Raw genomic sequence first — 27110 nt, 5'->3', positions numbered from 1 at the left:
TCTATGTTTAATTATTATGACGACTGTATGAACAACTTTATTGTCTATGAGCATGACATTGAGAATGAGTTTGACGAATATGCGTTATCGAGAAAATACTGTTTGAACCTTCGGAATAATGTAACATACAATGTGACATTTCACTAGGAACTATGTGATTTTGAGCTCATGAAATTATATGTATATGTGATTATGTGAATCTGGGTGCTAGTCTTGTACATTCTACCGGTGGCTGGGTAGCCCGACATGTGTTGCGGGTACCTATCAGCTTGTGTGAGCAGCCCGAGTAGTTATGTCCTGACTGTCAGCTTGTGTGAGAAGACCCGTGATTAGTTCGAGAGCAAGCAATGTGTTATTGTGATATGAGATAGCATATGGCTACGTTTGAAGCACTATGTGCAAGTCTTCCTTGTATCCAATAGTGTTCAACGGGTAAACCTGTGAGTTATTCGACAAGTCAATGACAAGGAAATATGACAATATGTTATGAGTTAGTACAGGTATGTACGAAAAACTCATATGAATGTGCTCGGTATGTGATGGACTTTTGGTAAGATTGAAAATGTGCAAGTTATGTCTACAAATTTAACTATGCTTATGAATTTATGATAACACATAAGTAAACTATGTTATGTCAATGGTATTTATATATATGATTATGTTGTTATTTATTTACATGTGAACTCACTAAGCTTTATGCTTACTCCCCTCTTTGTTCCATTTTCTTATAGTATTGCCAAGCTAGCCCGGGGATCGAGGGACGTCGGAGGCTCGATTACACTATCAATTGGACATTAGGTATAGTTAATCTCAACATTTTGAGTATGGCATGTATAGGGACTTGGTCTTTTTGTTATATGTCATATTGGTCTAGCCAAATGTGTTGGCTTATGGTAATATTTGATTCATTTTGTATATGGGCATGTGATATGGTTCATATTGATTATTTGGGTTGTACTCGAATCAAGTATGCATGCATGCAATGTATTATGCTTGACGTGATTGCTTGTGGATAAGATGCGTGATGAATGGCACATGTGCTCAATGAACGAGTCATGGCTAATAAGTATGACCAAAACTATGGTATAATTGAGTAAATTGAAAGTAGGTTTAGCATGATGAATGAATATGAAATTGGTATGGAATGCCATATGAAACCATGATGGTTTGGGTAGGAGGTATGTTGACATTACAAAGACATGGGTTAATCATGTTTATGAGTATTTGAGTGACTAAATATACTATGTTGCATGCCATCAAAGTTGAATGAGTGCACGAGCATTTAAGGGTGTCAAATGGCTTGGAAAATGGCCTCAAAGTTGTCCACATGGGTAGACACACGGGCGTGTGTCTAAGCCGTGTGTGACACACGGTCTACCCCATGGGCATGTGATCCGGCCATCTATCCCCTGCACACTAATTAATGCAAAACAAAATGCCTAATAGTAAACACATGGGCAGAGACACGGGTGTGTGTTTCTGCCGTGTGAAGGGAACGACCTTAGGACATGGGCGGCTGCCCAAACCGTGTGAAGTCTGCACCTGATTTTGGAATTTAATTCGCCACACGGTCTGAGCACACGGGCGTGTGACTTGGCCGTGTGACCTTATTTTGGTTGATGATGTCATAGTTAGAGAGTTACACGAGCTGAGGACACAGGCGTGTCCCAAGCCACACGGGCATGTGTGACCACATTGCTTACCCACACGAGCGTGTGACTGTAACATCCCTTACCCGTATCCAACTTCGGGATGGGTTTCGAGGCGTTAACGGACTTAAACATTCACAACAACACATAACATATTACCAACCATGCATGGAAAACAAGCATATGCACATCACCAATATCAAACATAACATAAATAGCTAGATTTATAAGTCAGAATCATTAGCTCACTAAAGACCAATATATTTGGCCAAATTATAATAACACATGTTATAAAACTAGGTCCCTATACATGTCATTCACTTGATAATTCTAGCATATGTGTTTATACTGTCAAGGTGTTGGCTTGATAGTGAGATGCTGCCTCCGACGATCTCCAACCCTGAGCTAACCTAACAACACTAAAAGAAATGGAAAGGAAAGGGTAAGCTTTACGCTTAGTAAGCTCGCATGAAATAATAATAAGCAATTTACTAACATGCTTTCCATAATAAAACTAACCCAATTGTACATTTACACATGTTCTGGTTAAGCTACTTTCTTGAGTCACAGTCACTAAATCATTTATATCTGGAGTTACAAAACTCCAAATTAAGATCTGTAAATTTTCCCAGAAGCTATACTCATATATCTTTCCACCATAAATTTTTCAGAATTTTTGGTCCAGTAAATAAGTACAGTTTATTATTCAAAATCTCCCCTGTTCCGCTGTTTAACAGCTTCGACCTTTCTTCACTAAAATTTATTTATCTCATAGTACGAGACTCGGATAATGTTTCTATTTGCTTCTATTAAAATTACACTCATCCCATATAAATTATAACCCATAATTATTTTTCTACAAATTTTAACAATTTTTCCAAGTCAGAATAGGAGATCTCGAATTCATTCTAACACTGTCTCAAAACAATTAGAATATCACATAATATACAACTCTTTTGCTCCCCATGTTTCCTTTATATGAATGTAGACTCATTAATATTTAATTCCATAATTTATTTGAAATTTAATTCAACTTCCACAATATTTGGTGAATTTTCAAAGTCACAAAACTACTACTGTCCAACACTGTTTTACCATTAAAATTCACTCTTACATAATTTCACTTAATCCATTTTGTCTTATCGAAGTTCACTCAAATATCGAGCATATTGCTCAAAATTTTCTTAAACATATACCTGCACTTATTCATCATATAATCATGTTCACATGTATTTTTACTTAATTGATTTTCCCGTTGAACTCTTTGGAATAATAACTGATACTCAGTTTCCTGCACATATTTTCACACTTGTAGTCAAAGCTATCTAGTACGCATAGTAGCCTGCACTTAGTACTACACATGCAACCAATTATCCGGTACACGTAGTAGCCTGCACTTAGTACTACACATGTGATCTAGCCGTCTGATACACGTAGTAGCCTGCACTTAGTACTACACACGTGACCTCACAATAGATCATTCGTATCATTTCTATTCCGAAGGCTCAACCGGGAAATTCCTCACTTTCCAACATGTTACAATTTTTTCATAGTCTTTTTTCAATTTGCAATTTACAACAAATAATCATTCTATAGGCAACCACATTTCATATGATAACAAAATATAATAAAATAAAAAGAATCGATAAATTATTTACGTACAAACTTACCTCGGATCCAGAAATGACAACTTACCATTCTAGTCCATAACCTTGTATTTTCCCGATTTAAGCCCAAATCTCGATTTCATTGATCTATAATATCACATTTAGCCTACTAATTAGTCACACTATTCATATGGGTCTAAAAATCATATTTTTATAAATTTTCATTTTGACCCCTAAATTTTTGCATATTTGCACTTTTACCCCAAGATTCAGAAAATTAAACTTCTTCCTATTTTCTTATGTTTTATGACATGCTGATAATTTTTCCCTTCTATGGCAACATCAAATTCTCACTCTAACATGTACTTATGAACATTAGGTATTTTTACCAATTATACTGTTTTACTCGTTTTCACGTAAAATCGCTTAGCAAAAGTTGTTTAACACAATTTAAAGCTTCATATTCTACCATTAAACATCAAAATACATGCATATCATTTATGGGTAAATTTTTAAACATAAATCCTAGCTCAAAATAATGGTAGAAATGAGCAGATCATGTTACCGGGATTTCAAAAATACATAGAACATTAAAAACGGAGCTCGGAATCACTTACTATTAAGCTTGGAAGCTTGGCCAAACCCTAACCATGGCTGCTCTTGGTACATTCTGCTATAGCAAGAAGAAAGGGACACATTTGGAGTATAAAATTTGTCTTTTAATTCATTTTACCCCTAAATGACCAAAATGCCCTTTTTACTATTCTTTCAAATTTTACCCAATCAAGGTCATTTTTGTCCAACGAGTTATACAATGGTTTAATTATCATTTAAGGACCTCCCATTTAAAATTTCATAACAATTTGATACCTCTAACATGTAGAACTCAACTTTTACACTTTTTACAATTTAGTCCTTTTTACTAAATTGAGTGCCCAAATATCAAAATTTTCGAACGAAATTTTCACGAAATCATTTCTTGAAATCGTAGACCATAAAAATATAATAAAAATAAAATTTTCCTCATTGGATTTGTGGTCCCGAAACCACTGTTCTGATTGAGCCCAAAATCAGGATGTTACAGTGACTCTCCAAAATAAGAAAAATTTTCTAAGTGTCAAAAAGGTTTCCAAAGTTCTTGATGTAGTCCCAAACCTCTCCTAGTGTATGTTTTGGGCTTCATAGGCCCTTTTAAGGGACAAATTGCATATGATTGAAAGGTTTCAAATTTGGATGGAATTTTATGGCCGATTTTGTATGCTTGTTTACGTTTAAGTTCGGTAATGCCTCAAACCCTGTCCCGACGTCGGATACGGGTGAGGGGTGTTACATACTAAATTGAAAGAGTTGAAAGTATAGTTGCAAGAATTGATTGACAGAAGTTTTGCTCGACGTAGTTTCTCACCTTGGGGTGCGTCGGTTTTGTTCGTAAAGAAGAAGGATGGATCGTTGAGGCTGTGCATTGATTATAGACAGCTCAACAAAGTTACAATAAAGAACAAGTATCCATTTCCTCTAATCGATGATTTGTTTGACCAGTTAAAATGTGCCACTATATTTTCAAAGATTGATCTTTGTTCTTATTACTATCAACTACGGGTTAAAGAATCGAATGTGCCAAAGGCAGCTTTCATAACCAGGTACAGACACTATGAATTTCTTTTGATGCCATACTATTTGACAAATGCACCTGCAATGTTTATGGATTTGATAAACAAAATTTTAAGCTCGTATTTGGACAGGTTTGTGGTGGTATTTATAGATAATATTTTAGTTTACTCTCAAGATGAAAATGAGCATGCTGAGCATTTGAGAATAGTGTTGCAAACCTTGCGAGAGAAACAACTGTACACCAAATTTAGTAAATGTGAATTTTGGCTACGAGAAGTTAGTTTTTGCCCATAGTATCAGCTGAAGGTGTCGGAGTAGACCCGAATAAAATTTTAGCCATTGTTAATTGGAAGAAAACAAAGAATGTGTCAGAAGTCTAAAGTTTTCTGGGACTAGCTGGTTACTATCGGAGATTTGTAAAAGGTTTCTCAATTATAGCTTCTCTGATGACTCGTTTACTACAGAAAGATGTAAAGTTTGAGTGGACTAATAAATGCCAATAGAGTTTTGATAGATTAAAAGCTTTATTGACAGATGCACTGTAACACCCCGTACCCGAGACCGTTGCCGGAGTCGAACACGAGGTGTTAACGGACTTAATTCATTAATTAAACAGCTCATACAATTCATTTTAAAATTTCCAGACAAGCTGGCTAACTGCATCACAGTCGCTTTAAAAATCATATCTCGAGTTACGAAACTCGAAATCCAATTCTGTAATTTTTTCCTGAAACTAGACTCATATATTTATCTACTAAATTTTTTCTAGAATTTTTGGTTGGGCCAATTAGTACAGTTTATTAGTTAAAGTCTCCCCTGTTTCAGGGTTCAACTACTCTGATATCTGTGTATTACGAATCAGATATCTCACTGTACAGAGATTCAATGACTATGCCGTTTGTCTCTAATAAAACTAGACTCAATAAGGAATATTTACATATAAATTATGACTTCTAATTATCTTTGTAAAATTTATGGTGAATTTTAAAAGTCAAAACAGGGGATCCAGAAATCGCTCTGGCCCTATTTCACAAACATTTAAACATCTCATAAAATATAGCTCATATACCTGTTTCGCTTCTTCCATATGAAAATCGACTCATCAAGCTTCGATTCCATAACTTATTCATTATTTAATTTCATTTTTACTATTTTTAGTGATTTTTCAAATTCACGTCACTACTGCTGTCTGAAACTATTTTATGGTAAATTTTACCTATTTCATGGTTTCCATGGATTAGCTAGCAATTTGACATACATAACACCAAATATGATCATGATTAGCCATTCCAATGGCTAATCATTACCAAGCATTTCCATACCACTCAATAACCATATCATAAGACCATATATACAAAATGATTATAATGCTATACATGCCATACTCAAAATATACAAGCCATTATGCCAAGATGGTATACGGATAGTGTGAGCGAGCCTCCGACCGTTCCGATTTTCGAAGTGGCTTGTCAAAACTACAAGGAATGAAAAGGAGGAGTAAGCATAAATGCTTAATAAGTTCACATGCAAATAGCAAGTAACATAACCATATAAGCAAACATAAAACATCATTTGCATAATCATCACCAAGACATTCATATCACATTTTCATTTATCATCTTACCATATTGTTGTTATATCGAATTTTCAACCCGAGGGTTAAGTACATACATTCAAAGTACCCATTTCACAACACTTACCAATACGTCCCTTTCATCTTGAGTATTCCTCCATTTCAGAGAACTTTACCCGTTGAACACATCGGAATATAATTCGGATACATGGAAAGTTTGCACATAAGTGCCACATATGTAGCCAAGCTACCATGTAACCCGCCCATAAGTGAACTCGGACTCAACTCAACTAGTTCGGATGCCTAGTTACATCTCACGAACTCGGACTCAACTCAACGAGTTCGGACATTTGCATCCATAAGTGAACTCGGACTCAACTCAACGAGTTCGGATGCCCAAATATCCCAGTGACATGTCACTCGTATCCTAATCCATTCCTAAGGCTCAACGGGACATTTTTCCCGATCATATGTCTCAACCATCTTCTATGGAATGTCGATACCGATGCTCGGTAGTATTTCACATTTTCCAAGTATATCACATAATTTGACATATTATCAAACAATTGTCACAAGTATGATATTTCATAATAATTATCATATCATTTAAATAACATTAAAACATTTAAAACAATAACTATGTTACCAACATTTACATATGAACTTACCTCGTATGCGAAAATGGCTACTTTTACCATTTCGTCCACAACTTGGTATTTTCCCTATTTTAGCCCGAATTTCAGTTTTCCTTTCTCTATCATTTAAAATATAGTCTAATTAGGACTCACATTATTCAAATTGACCCAAAATCATTTTTAGAAAAATTACAATTTTGCCCCTAAACTTTTGCATATTTACACTTTTTCCCCAAAGCTCGTAAATTAAACTTCAGCCTATTTTCTTATGTTTTATGACATGCTGATCATTTTTCCCTTCTATGGCAACATCAAATTCTCACTCTAACATGTACTTATGACTATTAGGTATTTTTACCGATTAAGCCCTTTTGCTCGTTTTCACTTAAAACCGAGTAGCACAAGTTGTCTAACATAATTTAAAACCTCATATTCTATTATAAAACACCAAAATACACAAATTTCACCTATGGGTATTTTTCCAAATATAAACCCTAGGTTAAACCATTGCTAGCATAAGCTAAATCGAGCTACCGGGACTCTAAAAACGTAAAAATCATTAAAAACGAGGCTAGAACGGACTTACAATCGATCTTGGAAGCTTAAAAAACCCTATCCATGGTTTCTCCTTGCTATATTCGACCATGGGGTTGAAGATGAGCAAAATTGGCTTTTAATTTTGTATTTTAATTCATTTTACCCCTAAATGACCAAAATGCCCTTAGTACTAAACTTTCCAAAAATTCCATCCATGTCCAATTTTTGTCCATAGACTTAGAAATTGGTAAAATTCTATTTAAGACCTCCTAATTAATATTTCAAAACAATTTCATACTAGAAACTTCTAGAATGCAAGTTTTGCAAATTATTCGATTGAGTCCCTAATTTCAATTTAAGCACTTTATGCATAAAATTTCTTCACGAAATTTTCACACAATCATGCAATCATATCATAGACCTCAAAATAATAATAAAATAATTATTTCTATCTCGGATTTTGTGGTCACGAAACCACTATTCCGACTAGGCCCAAAATCAAGATATTACAAGCACCAATGTTAGTTCAGCCAGAATTGGGTAAGGAAGTTATAGTTTACAATGATGTGTCATTGAATAGTTTAGGTACGTTTTGATGCAAGATGGTAAAGTAGTAGCCTATTCTTCAGTACAACTAAAGCCACATGAAAAGAACTACTCGACACATGATCTTGAATTAGTAGCCATAGTGTTTGCATTGAAAATCTGGCAACATTACTTGTTTGGGGAAAATTGTCACATATTTACTAATCATAAAAGTCTAAAATATTTGATGTCACAGAAAGATTTGAATTTGAGACAGCGTAGGTGGCTTGAATTGCTGAAGGATTACGATCTTTTTATTGACTACCATCCAGGAAAAGCCAATGTAGTGGCAAATGCTTTGAGCAGAAAATCCTTGTATACTTTTCGAGCAATGAATACCTGATTGTCATTGTCTAATGATGGTTCAATCATAGATGAGTTAAAAGCTAAACCAATGTTTTTGCAATAGATCTCTGAAGCTCAGAAAAATGATAGTAAGTTGCAAGCAAAACGGGTACAAAGTGAACCAACTTCTGACTTAGAATTTCAAATCGAGATTGATGGTTGTTTGTTATTCAGAGGCAGGGTATGTGTATTGAAAAGTTCAGAACTAGTACAGAAGATTTTGAATAAAGCTCACAATGGTAACATGTCTATTCATCCTAGTAGTAATAAAATGTATAATGATCTGAAAAAGATGTACTGGTGGCCAGGAATAAAATGAGATATTTTTGAGTTAGTATCTAAGTGTTTGATACGTCAGCAAGTAAAAGCTGAACATTAGTTGCCTTCTGGACTATTACAGTCGGTTACGATACCAGAATGGAAATGGGAAAGAATTACTATGGATTTTGTATCGAGGTTACCCCTATCTCCAAAGAAGAAAGATGTCATTTGGGTAATTGTTGATCGGTTGACAAAGTCTACACACTTTATTCTGATACGTATGGATTATTCCTTGGATAGATTGGGTGAATTATATGTTTCTAAGATTGTCAGATTGCATGGAGTACCCGTCTCCATTGTTTCAGATAGAGATCCTCAATTCACATCTCGATTCTGGAGCAAATTGCAAGAAGCTCTAGGTACTCTGTTACACTTTAGCACTGCATTTCACTCCCAAACAGATGGTCAATCTAAACGGGTAATACAGATCTTGGAAGATATGCTTCAATGTTGTATACTTGAGTTTGAAGGTAACTAGGAAAAGTATTTGCCTTTGGTTGAATTTGCTTATAATAACAGTTATCTGTCTAGTATTAAAATGGTGTCGTATGAAGCCTTGTATGGTCGCATATGTAGAAATCCATTGTATTGGACAGAACAGTGAGAAAAAGTTACATGGAATTGACTTGGTCCGAAAGTCCAAAGAAAAAGTGAAAGTAATTTGGGATAGTTTGAAAATAGCCTCTGATCGTCAAAAGTCCTACGCTAATTCAAAATGAAAAGAAATAGAATTTCAAGTCAGTGATAAAGAATTCTTGAAAGTATCACCTTGGAAGAAAGTCCTTCAGTTTGGTCGTAAAGGAAAACTGAGTCCACGGTTAATTAGACCATATGAGATTATAGAAAGAATTGGATTGGTTGTATATTGGTTAGCTTTACCACCAGAGCTTGATCGGATTCATAATGTTTTTCATGTGTCTATGCTACAACAGTATCGATCCGATCCTTCACATGTTATCCTTCCGACAAAGGTAGAGATTCATTCTGATATGACATATGCTGAAAAACCAATCAAAATCTTAGCCAAGGAGACAAAAGAGTTAAGATATAAGAAGGTAGCTTTAGGAAAAGTTCTTTGGCAACGACACGGTCTAAAAGAAGCTACTTGGGAATCGGAAGATACTATGATCAAGCAATACCCGAATCTTTTTACTGGTAAGATTTTTAAGAATGAATATCCCTAAAGAGGGAGAGTTGTAACAACTTATTTTTCAGTAAAATCGGAACAGTGGTTTCGGGACCACAAGTCTGATCCAAAAATAAGGTTTAATTTTATTTCATTATATAATCTGTATTATAATAGGCACGTCATGTGAAAATTTTGATACGAAAACTTTATCGATTAAGTGTTTAATTATGAGAAGGACTAAATCACATAAAATGCGAAAGTTGCATTCTAGTAGCTATAAGGATTAAATAGCTATGAAATTCAAATCTAGAGGTCCTTATATGGTAATTAGACCATTAAAGAAAGTATGAAGATTCTTGGTGACTCATCCCTGGAAATGTAGAAAAAGGGCAAGGACTAAACTGGAAATTGCAAAATAATTAATTAATTAAAAGATGAAAAGAAAATATCATCTTATTTTCTCATCATCTTCTACCTAAAAACACATGGAAACCCTAGGAGAGAGAGAAAAAACTTTCAAGGCCTAATTGGGTAAGTTTTCTTGTCCAGTTTTTAGTAATTTTGATATTTTTGAAACCGGGATCACTTAATCTCTCTATTTGAGGGGTTAATTTGAAAATTTATCAAAGTATGAAAAATGGGTCAAGGATGTATATGCTAAAAATTAGAAATTTATGGTAGAAAATGAAAGGTTGTTGATAGATAAATAACTTTTACAAAGTGATTTTTGATGGAAACATGATTTAAGGACTAAAATGTAAACTTGTGAAATTGAAGAAAAATTATGAATTTTTATGAATACAAGTGCTGTAAAATTTGTAATGGGATTTTGGTTAGGCTTGGAATAGGGAGTAAATTACACAAGTTTCATTTTTCAGTCCTAGGGACGAAATTAGAATTTATGAAAAAGTTAGGGGCAAAATGGTAATTTTGCCTAGGACGTAAATTGAGTCTATTTAAATATGAAATGTGTGAAATTGATGATTAAATTCATTTATATAGATTCGGACAACACTAATTCGAGGTTAGATCGAGGAAAATAAAAGGTTTCAGATTAGTAGATTTATAACGCAAACAAGTTTTGAGGTAAGTTTGTGTAACTTAATCGGGCATGTAATATGTTTAATTGAATGTTGTATTGTATGGACTGTGACTTATATTGACGTACATTACTTGAAATTTATAATGAGAGAATTAAAACATGCTTGGTATGGTGACAAAGGGATTAAGTCCCGATTGAATATTGGATTTCGATGAATATATGCACTTTCCCGAAACAAATAAGGTCCTATATTTGTTGCGGACGAGATTTAGCTCAAACAAGTAGTCCTATTGACCTTATTATAGAAAGGATTTAGCCAAGACGGGTAATCATGATATAATGCCTCTCGAGTATACGTTACGATTAGGGTTTAGCCTAAATTAGTAACCCTAATTGAACTCTTTGAGCATACGTTATATAAAGGATTTAGCCTAGACTGGTAATACTGTTATACGATATGTGGCTCGAGAGTGTGTTCCTCGATTAAGTGCCCAAATGGGTACCATTGAATAAGAATTGACGAATTATGGAATCGTACACCTCAAGTGTACTACTTGAGCATCCATCAGAATTTCAATGATTCAACGGACTTATAACTCTAGACATTGCATTAGAATTATGAGATGAAATGTTAATGTCTTGAAAGAGTATTGTAAGATGAGTTCATCTATTCTTCTTGATGTATATGTAAACTTTGTGACTAACATGTTTGATTGGATGCATGTGTTTAGGTTTGATTGGATGCATATGTTTAGGCAATTTAGCCAAATGGATGGAAAACTTGTTATTGAATGATTAGATTTAATAAATGGGATTGGTAAGTTTAGTTTCCATTATACGAAATTACTAAGCATGTAATGCTTACTCCATTTTATTTTTTTCCCTGCTTTATAGTGCTCGGAAGCTCATGAAGGTTGGAGATCACAGGAACATCGACGCACTATCAACTAGTCATTTTGGGTATACTTAGTAAAATCATTTTGGTATAATGGCATGTATAGGACAACTTGGCCATTTGATGCGAGCATAGCCAAGGAGCTAGCTGTCAAACCCATTGAGCTACCTTTGGGGCCAATTACTCGAGCAAGGGCCAAAAAGTTCAAGGAAGCCAGTGCAAGCTACCTTGACCAAATTTGGCGAGAGACTATCGTAGGGCATTTTGATCATTCATGGACTAGCTCTATAAGCATTCCTTGCAGCTTACTCAGAGTTAAATTTTAGCTTTCATTTTTTAAATTAATCATTTTCTGGAATAAACTTTAATAATGTTTAGTTATTTTAGTTCAAGTATTTAATTTGTCTTCAGTTTATTTAATATGTTCTAATTGGTTCAGAAATTTAATTTGTCTTAAGTTTATCTAATATGTTCTAATTAGTTCAGCTATTTAATATGTCCTAAGTTAATTTAATATGTTTTAGCTAGTACAGATATTTAATTTGTCTTAGCTTATTACAACTTAATTAGCTGAAGCTCATTACAACTCAATTAGCTAGTTGAGTTAATTTTCTAGCTGAATTTAAGTTTTCCTAGCTGAATTAATTGTGTTTTTAGGTATGTGCATGGACGGCAATCCATAGTTTGTGCTGTTGGTTGAAGTGCTCCAAGCATCCCTTCATGAACATCAAGAGCCGAAAGAAAGCTACTGATTTCTCTTCACCAAGCTGCCCTCAACTGCTTTCACATTTGCTAGAGGTTTCGTTCACACATAAGGCCATTCGATTTTGAGCTTCCACACTACAATGGCTGCTCATATTCGGCTGTTCACACCTAAAGCCTATTGAAGAGCCTAAGCTGATTTTAATATCTCAAGATTGTTCAGCTAATCAAAGCAGCACATTAAAGCTTGATCTTCCCTCTTGGCCGAACCTAAAGTGTCCATTTAGCTCATCATTCATTCCAAGTTAAGCTAAGGGACCTAGGAAACTACAAGGGACGTTCAAGGAAGCTTCCAAGTAATTTCAGCTCGATAAAGCTGAACACAAGCTATCCAATCAGCTAAGTTATTATCCATTTAACTAGCTTATATATTGAGCTATAAATATGAAGCTCTTAAGTTCTATTTGGGACTTTTGCTCATTTTATGAATATTATACCTCTTTGTGAGTGTTCAACTCTCATAGTTCTCTCTTGACTAAATTGAATTAGCAAGTATTCTTGTGGCATCATTTCTGTCCTGTTTTGAACTTATCACTTCAATCCGAAGTGTGGCATTCACCCATACCTTCAGTTCCTATCTTCACATAGATAGTGGGTCAAGGTTCCCTCAAACTATCCTTATCATTTTCCATTGCTCCAACCTAAGTGCTATTTAAGATTCGGGTTAACCTTTACCTATATTGTTGGTTCAATCTTGGCCTTAGCCGAATTCACCCACCTATCATCACAACTATCCTTTACCCCTTTTGTTTTTATACCTATCTTTCAACCCCTTCAAGCCATTTCGAAACTACTCAAGTTTTACTTAATTTTTAACGATAGGGCATAACTACAACTCAAATACTTTTTCAAACTCGAGATCATATCATTGGTATCAGAGCTAGTAAAATTGAGTAACTTCATGATGTTTTCTCTCTCGGGGTTAAAAATAAATTCGAAACAAGTTCAAAAAATTTTCGTATATAATAAAGCATTTTGAAAGTACAATCATATTATATTGAACAAAAAGTTTCGAAATTATAAAAAAAGACAAAAGATAAAGGAAGAAGCTAGCTTGGAAGTGCTCTCGAAGTCCAATTCTACTTCATTCATCATCTTACCAAATTCGCTACACTTCAAACCTCCTCATTTTGTTTCTAGCCTACCCTTTTGTCCTAACATTACTCCTACCCTTACGTTATTTTTGAAGTTGACCCACAAATATTGTTGATTCGTCTAAGTAGTCAATTGAGAACTTAGAGAAGTGAACTTGAATGGAAAAAGGCAAGAGATCGATGAGATTATTAGAGTGTATAAAATCAAAAAAGTGTGAAAACTTTCTTTGCGAGAGAACTTGTGAGGTTTGTAGTGAGTAAAAGACTATGTCAGAAGCCCGGAAAGAAATCCTATGGAAGGCATAGGTTTGCGTCCTGTTCGAAATGTTGCTACTGGTGGAGGAGTGCCTGATTTAACACTCCAAGCTCTTATGCGTGAAATGGAACACATGTTCATTAGAAAGTTCGAGCCCTTCCAAGAGTGTTTGGAACGTGTCAAAGAACGAGGCCAGTAAGAAAGAGCACCACAAAATCCGAGAACGGAGTGAGGACATTCAAGACTCAATGAAGATGGCCTCTATGACCAAAGTGACGTGGGGAGTGACCAAGCATTGAATCAAAGCGAAAGGTGACAAGGCCAAAGAAATCTGTAACATCCCTAACCCGTAGCTGTCACCAGACTAAGGTTAAGAGGTATTACCGAACATATCGAAACAATTCGCATTCATTTCACAATCATCATAGTATCATAATCATACATCAATACAGAGTTCCTTACATAGATCTACGAGACCTTAAACATGCTTTAGAAAGGGGTCGGGACGAAACTGAGTTCATACAAAATTTATCAAAACTTAAACATTTTTCAAAGTTGTATAGGTCACACTCCCATGTGAACAGGCCATGTGCCTAACATGGCATTAGACAAGACCATGTGTCTAGGCCGTGGCAAAATAGAGCATACATATTGACTTGCCCCACACGACCACAAGACACGCCTATGTGCCAGGCCGTGCAAAAATTAGGGAGGCTACTGACTTGGGTCACACGGCCGACCACACGCCCATGTGCCAGCCCGTGTGCCACACACGGCCAATAGACACGCCCGTGTTTCTAGGCCATGTCAAAACTGTAGGGTATACTAATTTTAAATCGTAGGGTACCCCAGGGAACACATGACCATGTAACATAACCGTGTGTCACACACGACTGAGACACACGCCCGTGTCTCTGCCCGTGTGGACAAATATAGGCTATTTACAAAGCCAATTTGTCACCCATTTTAGGTCATCCATACAAGCATAAAACTAAGCACATTTCATACTAATTTCCAACCAATTCATACACTAAAATATACACATTCATGTCATATCATAAGCAACCAAATTCATGCTTATAATCATATCAAAATCATAACAAAACATAAGTCAAAGTCATACCAAAACATATGTTACATAATCTCAATTTACTTCATTCAAATATGCCATAAACTTACCAATCTCTCAAATAATCACATACCAAAGCTTATCAAAATTTACCATTTCATTTGGTCATTCAATAGTGCATCAAAACATACAATTTTTGAACACAAAAGCATATACCAAAATTCATTCATAATCACATCCATAATCAAGCCATATCACATGGCTAGATATACACATTACAAAACATATTCACATACTTCTAGCCTATACATGCCATACTCCATTTTACATTTTCAAAATGTACCAAAATAGAGTTTGACATCATGGTGAGGATCCTCGACGATCCCTGAGCTTCCGGTAGCTTCGATATCTATAAAACAGTTGAAAGACACACAAAGTAAGCTTTCGAAAGCTTAGTAAGCCATATACAAATAAACTTAACAATATAAACATATAAGCAGCATAATATACATATACTCCTTAGCCAAATGCTATCACAAACCACCTAGCTCAAATACATTTCACATATTCCCCATTCATTTGCACATATAGCATATTTTCTCATACTTTTGTCACATATAATCACTTGATAACAAAGATACATATACTTACCTTTCAACACCAAATATGATATACAATTTCAAACGTACCTGAAACGGATACACAGTTCATATAATCATTTGTTTCTCAAAATGCCTGTTGAACCGTCCAGAATCATAAGGATACGTGGATAGCTCGAAAAGCTCGTAAATGCCAATGTCCCAGACATGGTCATACACGTAATCAAATATCGATGCCACTATCCCAGACAGGGTCTTACACAAAATCAAAAACGATGCCAATGTCCCAGAAATGGCCTTACATGTAAATCATAACTCGATGCCAGCTTCCCAGACGTGGTTGTACACGAAAACACATATCGGATCCTATCTCGTGACATATGTATCCTAACTATTCCTAAGGTTCATAAGGGACTTTTCGTATGTTGTCACATTATCGAAACTTTCTCGAATATCACATATTGATCTCTCATATAGCCATTCAACAATTCAATGTCATATAAACGTAAATAAATCAACTCAAACACGTTTATTTGTATACTGACTTACCTCGTATGGAAATGAACGAAAATGAGCAACTATTCAACAACTTTCGTTTTCCCTCGATCTAATTACGTTTTCTTTGTTTCTTGATCTAAACACATTCAAATTTTGCTCTTTTATTCAACCAATCATCCAATTCAATCCATATACACATATTTAGGGCATTTTACAAATTAGCCCTCACAATTTCACATTTCAACACTTTAGTCCCTATTCACAAAAATCACAAAATATTCAAAATTTCCATATACCCATGCTAAGCCGAATTTTCATAGTATTCATATAAGCCCATATGTTTCATTTATTTCACATTTTAGTCCCTCAATTTACAAATTTCACAATTTAGCCCATTTTACTCAAATTCAACAAAAATTCAAAGAAAAAATATACTAACCCAAGACATATCTTTCATTTTCTATCAACTAACTTCATAAAACCCATAATTTCAACAATGGATCAACTCAAAATCATTGAAAAAATCAGAAATTAAGACTGGGCTTGAGAAACGATCACAAAAACGTAGAATTATCAAAAACCGATCAAAGAACATACCTTAATCAAAATCAAAAGGAGCGGAACCCTGGATTAGACTTTTCTTTCTTTTTATTTTATTAATTCGGCTAGGCTAACCATAAATGGACTTATTCTCACACCATTATTTAATTTAATTAACATTAATAATTATTTTACCATTATACCCTTACGTTAAAACATTAATAAACCATTATTTTAAGGCCATTAATGTCCACTCATATGTTCAATGGTCAAATAACAACATAAGGACCTCTCAATTATAAAGACATAGTAGATAGGCACATTAACAAATAGCATGCAACTTTTACATTTTACGCGATTAGGTCCTTTTATCAAATTAAGCACACAAACGATCAAATTTTCGTACGGAATTTTCACACATACTAATTCACATATAATAAGAACTGAATATAATATTAAAATACTTTTCTAACTCAGATTTGTAGCCTTGAAACCACTGCTCCAAGTCTAAACTGGATTGTTATAACTCTCTCCCCTTAGGGATTTTCGTCCCCAAAAATCTTACCGTTGAATAGATTCGGATATTGCTGTCTCATAGCATCTTTGGACTCTTATGTAGCCTCTTCAATATCGTGTCGATGCCACATCACTTTAGCTAATGGAATTTTATTGTTTCGTAGTTCTTTAATCTCACGAGCCAAAATATGGATCGGTTCTTCTTCATAAGTCATATCAGACTGAATCTCAATTTCAGATGGAGGAATCACATACGAAGGATCTGATCTGTATCGTCGAAGCATCAATACATGAAATACATTGTGAATATTTTCTAGCTTTGGTGGCAACAATAATCTATAAGCAACCGACCCAATACGCTTCATAATCTCATACGGCCTGATGAACCTCGGACTTAATTTGCCATTTCTACAGAACTGAAGTACTTTCTTCCACGGAGACACTTTCAAAAATGCTTTATTACCGATCTCGAATTCAATGTCTTTTCTTTTCAAATCTGTATATGATTTCTGATGATTAGAAGCTATTTTCAGACTATCTCGGTTTATTTTCACTTTCTGTTTAGTCTCTTTAATCAAATCAACCCCGTGGATTTTATTCTCACTGAGCTCAGTCCAATATAAAGGCCTATGGCATTTCCTACTATATAAGGCTTCGTATGGCGCCATTTTGATGCTTTATTGAAAACTGTTATTATAAGCAAATTCAATCAGTGGAAAATACTATTCCTACATACCTTCGAACTTAAAAATGCAACATCTCAACATCCTCGAGAATTTGAATAATCCGCTCGGATTGACCATCCGTTTGCCGGTGAAAGGCAGTACTGAAATGCAATTTCATACTTAAAGCCTCTTGCTAGTTCTTCCAAAATCGTGACGTGAATCTTGGATATCTATCTGACACAATAGGCAAAGGTACCCCGTGCAATCTTATAACATCAGAAATGTATAATTCAGCTAATTTATCAAGTGAGTAATCAGATCATACCAAAATAAAATGAGCTGATTTCGTCAATCGGTCAACCACAACCCAGATAGCATCTTTTTCTAATGGAGATAGAGGCAAACCCGAAACAAAATCCATCGTACCTCTATCCCATTTCCACTCCGAAATCATAATCGATTGTAACAAACCAGATGACACCTGATGTTCAGCTTTAACTTGCTGACAGATTAAACATTTCGAAACAAAGTCAGAGATATCTCTTTTTATTCCAGACCACCAGTAATGCTGTTTCAAATCATTATACATTTTTATACTACCCGGATGCACAGATAAATGACTATTGTGAGCTTCATTCAAAATCATATGAATCAACTCTGGATTTCTCGGAACACAAATCTGATAATCTCAAACAATCATCATTACTAACTCAAAATTCAGAATCAGAATTCAGATCACACTGAGCTCATTTTGCTATTATCTCATTATCAACCTTCTAAGCATCAATAATCTATTGTAAAAATAACGGTCTCACTTTCAATTTCGTTAAAACTAAACCATCATCAGACAAAGCTAAATGAGTATTCATGGTGTAACACCCGTCACCCGTATCCGACGCCGGGATAGGGTTCAAGGCATTACCAGGACTTTACATTTTGAAACGTACCAAATTGAGTCACCAAGTTTTACTCAAATTTTAAGCTTTTCATCCATGAACAACTTATCCCTTATATAGGCCTTCGAGGCCTATAACATACCTAGAGGCAGTGTGGGACAAATTCGGGTACGTTCGATAAACCTTGGGCTCTTTAGGAAATTTTTCCTTATCATAAAGAGTCACACGCCCGTGTAGGTGGGCCGTGTGGACTCACACACCCGTGTGACTTTGGGCACGCCCATGCCCTTCATCTGTGCGCAACACTGACTTATCAACACGGCCATGGCACACACCCATACTGCCTACCTGTGGACGACACTGTCTTTTTAACACAGCCATTGTGCACACCCGTGTGGCCTACCCGTGTACAACTTTGAGCTAAAATTTTAAGTGCAGGGGACACACAGCCATAGCACACGCCCATGGAAGGGAACCATGTGTCACACACGGCCTAGATACACGCCCATGTGTCTAACCATGTGAACTCTAATAAGCTATTTTCCAAGCCTTTAGTCACCCCTTTCTACTACTTGTGCTTAGTGGTTACTAAATTCAAAGTAAAACACAATTATACACTTGTACATAATCTTGATTAAACTAGATGTATGGAAACCTCATATCATTAGTTTCATACATGATAGGTTATTTCTCATTTAGTGTTTATGGGTTCCCATGTCACTTTAATTCATCCGAAATTGGCTCTTTCATGTGACTCATTGCCAATTGGTAACGACCCATCACTTGTAAATAAAACCATGCATAAATTCGTAGGTCATAGCCTACCTCAATCAAGCTAATTTTCATGGCTATATACAAAGAGATAAACATATTTTTACATGCCTTCATTTGGCAAATCAAATGACACATATAACAAAATACTCAAAAATACTATACATGCCATTGAAAAAAACAAATGAAGTCTTTACCAAAGCTTGTCTAGTTGATAGTGTGTTGACTCTCCAATTGTCTTCCAATCCTTTCGAGTCCTCGAGCTATGTGAGACATGGACAAAGAGAGGGCTAAGCATTTACATGCTTAGTAAGCTCGAATAACCGGAAAGTAAACTTACCGAGTAATTAGCATTCATCCATATTTAAATCATGAAATTATCAATTATGAAATGATTCCCTATCACATGCACTCAATCAATGAGTTAGTTACTGATACGGCCACGCCTTCGGAGTTACCAGCTGCCAATGTAGATCCTCTCGAGTTGCCTGTAGGACCAATTACCTGAGCCCGAGCCAAGAGATTCAAAGATGCAATCTCAGCTCTAGTTGATCGAGCTTGGGCTGAATCTATCACCAGCTTACTCGAAAGTTCGTGGACTAGCTCACCAAGTCATCCTCGTAACTTAATCCTAGCTCGTCCAGTTCACAACCAGCTCAGCAAGCTCAGTTCCAACTCAACAAGTTCACATCCAGTTCAATTTTAGCTCATGAGCTTGTTTTCAACTCAACTTCAGCTCCCGAGCTCGGACTTAGCTCGAATTTAGATCACGAGTTTAATCGTAGCTCATAAAGTTATTTATAACTTATTATATTAGTGTTGACTTTTTACTTGAATAAGTTCATTTATTAGCTATTATAAATTAACTATGGTTTTAATTAAGTTCACATTAGTAATTAAGTTATGTTTTATATTACATGTTTTAATTATGTAATAACCTAATTAATGTTTGGAATGTTTGTTCACATTTGTGCCGAATTTAAGGTGTTCACATGGGATTTAATGAATTGATTTTAATTCATGTAGGTGCATGCACGGCTTGGTTCAATGGATGGGAGGATACATGCACGATCAGATTCAAGGCCTTAGAGGATTCATGCATGTCTTGTTACATGCATGGTGGTTGATTGTTAAGTTTCTCTAAGCAAACATTCGGCCAAGGAAGAGCTGCCTCTTTAATTCCCCAAGTTGGTAGAATATCTTCTCAAGGCATCCATCAAGGCGTTCACGCTAGCCAAGCTTCCTTTCACACTTGTTGTCCATTCGCTTTGATGCATTCACATTCAAGAGACCTTTGAACCATGATGTTCACACCTTTAAAGGCTATCAAACTGCCCCATTAATACTCACACCTATTCGGCCAAGCATTGCAAATTGAATAACTCCATTAAGCTCATTGTTGAACCTAGACATGTCCAATCAACTTCTAATGCATCCTAAATACATTTAGCCATTCCTTCATTAAGAAGCTGACTTGTGGCATTCCAAAGGCTGCACATGGACATGGAAGACTTATGGTTTTTGTTCTAGAACATTCTAGTCTCTTCATAACCGAATTTGCTTAATTCTTAAGCTAGTCTTTTGTCCATTTGACTAGTACAAGTTAGGCTATAAATAGTTTGTTTATTTCTTTGTAAAATAACTTTTTCCAAATTTATAATCAAACCTTTGATCTTGTGAGAATTTTCTTCTCTAAGTCTCGTTTAAGATTTTGTTGGCTTATCTACCTAGTAGTGGCGTCAACCTATTTCTTTTACAAAACTGAGCTTATCACTAGTTTTAGTGTGGCGTTCAAAACACTTTATACCGAGGTTCCTATCTGCCTAAATAGTGGGTCGAGGTCTATTTTGTTTCAACCATCCCTTCTTAAGAACTAATAAGTCTCGGGTCGATACTTGCTAATATCGGTTCAACTTGTTCTTAGGACCAACCTTACCATACTTTCGTCTATTTCCCAAATATTCCAATCAACCATTTTTCGAATCAAACCCAAATTACCAATATCCTAACTCCTTTTCTTTCTTAAACCTAAGATTAATTAACCAACTTTGAACCCAAACTTAATCAACCAAATTATCTTCAATTCGAATTATCTATTTCCTTCTATTTCTGACGACACTTTCTTGTAGACGATCGGGCATCTATCATACGACTCAATTCAAGCCGAGGCAAGCTCGTATCATTTGGTATCAGATCTTCATAAAATGAGAAGTTTAGAAGTTTAGAGCGGAGCATTCCTGGAGTAGGTTCAGAAAAAAACTTTACTTCATGAAATTCAAGTATTATATTGTAATTATCATTTTAGTCGTTTATAAAAAAAAGTATATACAAAAAAATTTTCGAAAAAAATTCAAAAAAAGAAGAAAAAAAGGTGTTTTATGCAATTCGATTGTTATTTGAACGTCAAAGCCCTTGATTTGATATCATTCCCGATCCACCTTCTATTCTAATCTCCCTAATCATATACAGGCCACACTTTCTACCAAATTCCCTGTTCTTTCTGCCAACCCTAAACCTATACTCATATCCATTATTTACCCTATTTGAAACCGACTCCCAAACTAGAAGATCAAGCCTAGTAAATCCTTTACGAGGTTATAAGAGAAGAAAGGAGTGGAAAAAGGCACGAGTGAGTGAGCGTATTCGAGGGGAGGTAAAAGCCAAACAAGTGTAAACACGAGTATGAGTGCCATCATTCTTTCTTTTCGAGAGATCTTGTGAGGTTTGTGGTGAGGTTGCAACATATCGCGAAGTCCGGAACGTAACATGAACGAAGGATTACCAAGACAACCTATGAGGAACGTGGCTCCCGGAGGCAGAGGAGTCCCTGATTTAGGCTAGCAAGGCCTCCTAAGGTAAATCCAGCGTATGTTCCGCAATGAACTTGAATCTATAAACGAGAGACTAGACCGAGTCGAAGAGAGGGGGCAACGAGAAAGAACGCCTCAAGGCCTTAGACGTGAAAGAGGCCAAGAAAGGCCGTTCTAAGACGAGATGTATGACCCAAGTGATTTAGAAAGCGACCAAGGTTCAAACCAAAGTGAGTGATGCCGAGGTCAACAAAATTGGGGTCAAAGGGATCGAGGTCTAGTTGATGATGATTTGAAGAACATTAAGCTCTCCATGCCACCCTTCCAAGGCAAGTCTGATCCGGAGGCATACTTGGAGTGGGAAAAGAAAATAGAATTGGTTTTCAACTGCCATAACTACTCGGAGGCCAAGAAAGTCAAGTTGGCAGCAATCGAATTCTCTGACTATGCCATGGTGTGCTCGGACCAATTGACAACAAGTCAAAGACGAAACGGAGAGAGGCCAATCTCAACATGCCAAGAGATGAAGGAGGTGATGAGAAAGAGATTTATCCCGTCTTATTACCATCAGGAATTATACCAAAAGTTTCAAAATCTTACGCAAGGCCACTGAAGCATAGAGGATTATTTTAAAGAGATGGAAGTAGAAATGATTCGTGCAAACGTGGAAGAAGGCCACGAGGCAACCATGGCTAGGTTCTTAGCTGGGCTAAATCGAGAGATTGCTAACGTGGTGGAGCTTTAGCACTATGTCGAGGTGACCGACATGGTTCATCTTACAATCAAAGTAGAAAAACAACTCAAGAAGAAAAGCTCCGTTCGGACTTATGCCAACCCTGCAAACAACTCAAGGTGGGGACAAGGTACGAGCAAAAAGCACTTCCCTAATCGCCCGAAGGAACAAAACCATCCAGCGAAGTTTAACAAAGCCGTTGGTGAATCAAGCAAAGGCAAAGAAGTTGCCAATCCAAGTCACACGAGGGAGATCAAGTGCTTTAAGTGCTTGGGTCGAGGGCACATCGGTAGTCAATGCCCTAACCGAAGAACAATGGTGATGAGCGCTAGCGGTAAAATCGAGTTGGAAGATGAGAAAGAAGAAGACTCTGACACCCCTGTTAGTGATGAAGAAGGCAATCTTGAATATGCCGTCGAAGGTGAAATCCTTGTAATCAAACATAGCCTAAGTTTACAAAGCACGGAGAATGAAAAACAATGCGAGAATATCTTCCATACACGCTATCTTGTACAAGGCAAGGTGTGTAGCCTTATTGTGGATGGCGGGAGTTGTACCAACGTCGCTAATACATTAATGGTGGAGAAACTTGGCTTGGCCACCACGAAGCACCCTTGTCCATATAAGCTTCAATGGCTTAATGATGGTGGAGAGTTGAAGGTGACAAAACAAGTGTTGGTGTCATTTTCCATCGGAAAATACAACGACGAAGTTCGTTGTGACGTGGTTCCCATGCATGCCAGGCACCTTTTGCTAGGCCGTCCATGAAAATTTGATCAAAAGATGGTGCATGATGGCTACATCAACCGATACACCTTCAAGCATTTAGGCAAGAACATCACTGTAGCGCCTTTGACACTGAGACAAGTATACGAAGATCAAGTGAAGTTGCATGAGTCAATTGAAAAATTTAAAGAGAATGAAAAGAAAGAAGTGAGTGAAAAGAAACAAGGGAAACAAGTTGTAAAAATGAGAGAAAAGAATAATGATCAAGAAAAACAAAAGAGTGAAGAAAAAATGAGTGCAAAAGTGAGTGTGTATGCAAAAGGGAGTGACATTCGAAAATCCTTTATGTTGAGGCAGCTTATACTTGTACTCATGTACAAGGAATCTTATTTGAAGACTAATGAATTAGATGTTGCTTTACCTTCTTCTTTTGTCTCTCTCTTGCAGGAATTTGAAGATGTATTTCCCGAAGAAGTTCTGAGTGGCTGACCACCTATTCGGGGAATAGAACATCAAATCGACTTTATCCCTGGCGTGTCTATACCAAACTGACCAGCTTATCATAGTAATCCCGAGGAGACCAAGGAGCTGCAAAAACAAGTGAATGAACTCCTTGAAAAGGGATTCATCTGTGAGAGCCTTAGTCCATGCGTTGTTCTAGTTTTGTTGGCGCCAAAAAAGGATGGGACTTGGCGCATGTACGTTGACTGTCGCGCCGTGAACAAAATCATGATTAAGTATTGTCATCCAATACTGCGCCTAGATGATATGCTCAATGAACTAAGTGGTGCTCAGTTGTTCTCCAAAATCGACCTCAAAAGTGGTTACCATCAAATACGGATGCATGAGGGAGATGAGTGGAAAACAGCATTTATAACTAAACACGGTTTGTACGAGTGGTTGGTAATGCCATTCAGTCTTACTAACGCTCCTAGTACCTTTATGTGTTTAACGAACCATGTTCTACATGCTTACATTGGTAAATTTTGTGTGGTTTACTTTGATGAAATTCTTGTTTATAGTAGGTCTTTAGATGATCATTTGAGGCATTTACAAGCTGTTCTTGATGTATTGCGAAAGGAAACTTTATATACCAATCTTAAGAAATGCACATTTTGTTCTAACAAAGTCATTTTCTTAGGATTTGTTGTCAGCTCGCAAGGACTCGAAGTTGATCAAGAAAAGGTGAAAGCCATCCGAGAGTGGCCTAGACCGACCAGCATAAGCCAAGTACGAAGTTTCCATGGCTTGGTGAGTTTCTACCATCGGTTCATCCCAAATTTCAGAACATTGGCCGCACCTCTCACTAGCGTAATCAAAAAGAATTCGTCCTTCTTTTGGAGCGAGGAGCAAGAAAATCTTTCATTTCACTTAAAGAACATCTAACTAATGCCCCATTACTCGTATTACCCGATTTTGACAAAATGTTTGAAATTGAATGTGATACCTCAGGTATCAGGATTGGTGCTGTGTTGACCCAAGAAGGGAAGCCCGTGGAATATTTTACTGAAAAGCTAAGTGGCACACCATTGAATTATCCCACATACGACAAGGAAATGTACACTTTGATCTGGGCATTGGAGACGTGGCAACATTATTTGTTGCTGAAATACTTTGTCATCCATTCGGACCATGAATCGCTCAAGCACATCAAAGGCCAGCACAAGCTCAACAAAAGGCACGCAAAATGGGTAGAATTTCTTGAATCCTTCCCTTATGTTATACAGTATAAAAAAGGTAAGGAAAATATTATGGTCGATGCACTGTCTCGTCGTTATACTTTGTTAAATCATTTGGATTCAAAACTGCTTGGGTTTGCATTTTTGAAAGATTTGTATAACTCTGATGCTGATTTTGGGAATGTATATAAATTGTGTGAACATGCTACTGTTAATATGTTTTTCAGGTTCGATGGCTTCCTTTTACGAGAAGGTAAGCTCTGTATCCCACAAAGTTCTGTGTGAGGGTTGCTCGTACTCGAGGTGCATGGTGGTGGCCTCATGGGCCATTTTAGCATTGCAAAGACTTTGGCCATGCTGCAAGAACACTTCTTTTAGCCACGGATGAAACGGGATGTCGAGAAAATATGTTCGCGATGCTTGGTGTATAAGAAGGAAAAATCGAAGGTTAACCCACATGGGCTATACACGTATTTGCCTATCCCCGAAGGGCCTTGGGTTGGTCTTTCAATGGATTTCATCTTAGGTCTACTGTGAACTCAAATCGGAAAAGACTCTATTTTTGTTATAGTAGATCGATTTTCAAAAATGTCACATTTTATTGCATGTTCGAAAACTGATGATACTGTTAATATTGCTAACCTCTTTTTTAAAGAAGTTGTTAGGTTGCATGGAATTCTGAAGACGATAATGTCCGACCGCAATGCAAAATTTCTTAGCCATTTTTGGAGGACACTTTAGAGCAAGCTAGGCACGAAGCTCTTATTCTCCACAACATGTCATCCTCAAACGGATGGACAAATTGAAGTGGTGAATCGTGTAATATCCACTTTACTACGGGCCATTATCTACAAAAATCTCAAGTCGTGGGAGGAGTGCCTACCTCACATATAGTTTGCTTATAACCGAACCGTTCACTCTGCTACTAAATTCTCTCCATTTGAAATAGTTTACTATTTTAACCATTTATCTCTGCTTGATTTAATTCCATTACCTAATGATCAAATTGTTAAAGTAGATGCCAAGAAGAAAGTGGACTATGTGAAACAATTGCATCAAAAGGTTAAAGCTAATATCGAGGCTAGGACGGAGCAATATGTGCGTAAGGCCAATAAAGGGCGAAAACAAGTTGTATTTGAACCCGAAGATTGGGTGTGGGTTCATATGCGAAAAGAAAGATTTTCGGTTCAGCGAAAGTCAAAGTTGTTTCCGAGAGGAGATGGACCGTTTCAAGTTTTGGAACAAATAAATGATAATTCTTATAAACTTGATCTCCCAGGTGAGTACAATGTAAGTGGTACATTTAATGTAGCTGATCTTTCTTTCTATGATATAGGTAACGATTTGGGGGCAAATCGCCTCGAAGAGAGGGGGAATGATACGACCACGCCTCCAGAGTTGCCAGCCGCCAATGTAGATCCTCTCGAGTTGCCCGTAGGACCAATTACCCGAGCCTGAGCCAAGAGGTTCAAAGATGCAATCTCATCTCTAGTTGATCGAGCTTGGGACCGAATCTATCACCAGCTTACTCGAAAGTTCGTGGACTAGCTCACCGAGTCATCCTCGT

Source organism: Gossypium arboreum, chromosome 11, assembly GCF_025698485.1.
Source record: "Gossypium arboreum isolate Shixiya-1 chromosome 11, ASM2569848v2, whole genome shotgun sequence".
Lineage (NCBI taxonomy): Eukaryota > Viridiplantae > Streptophyta > Magnoliopsida > Malvales > Malvaceae > Gossypium > Gossypium arboreum.
Note: the sequence above shows the minus strand (reverse complement) of the source record.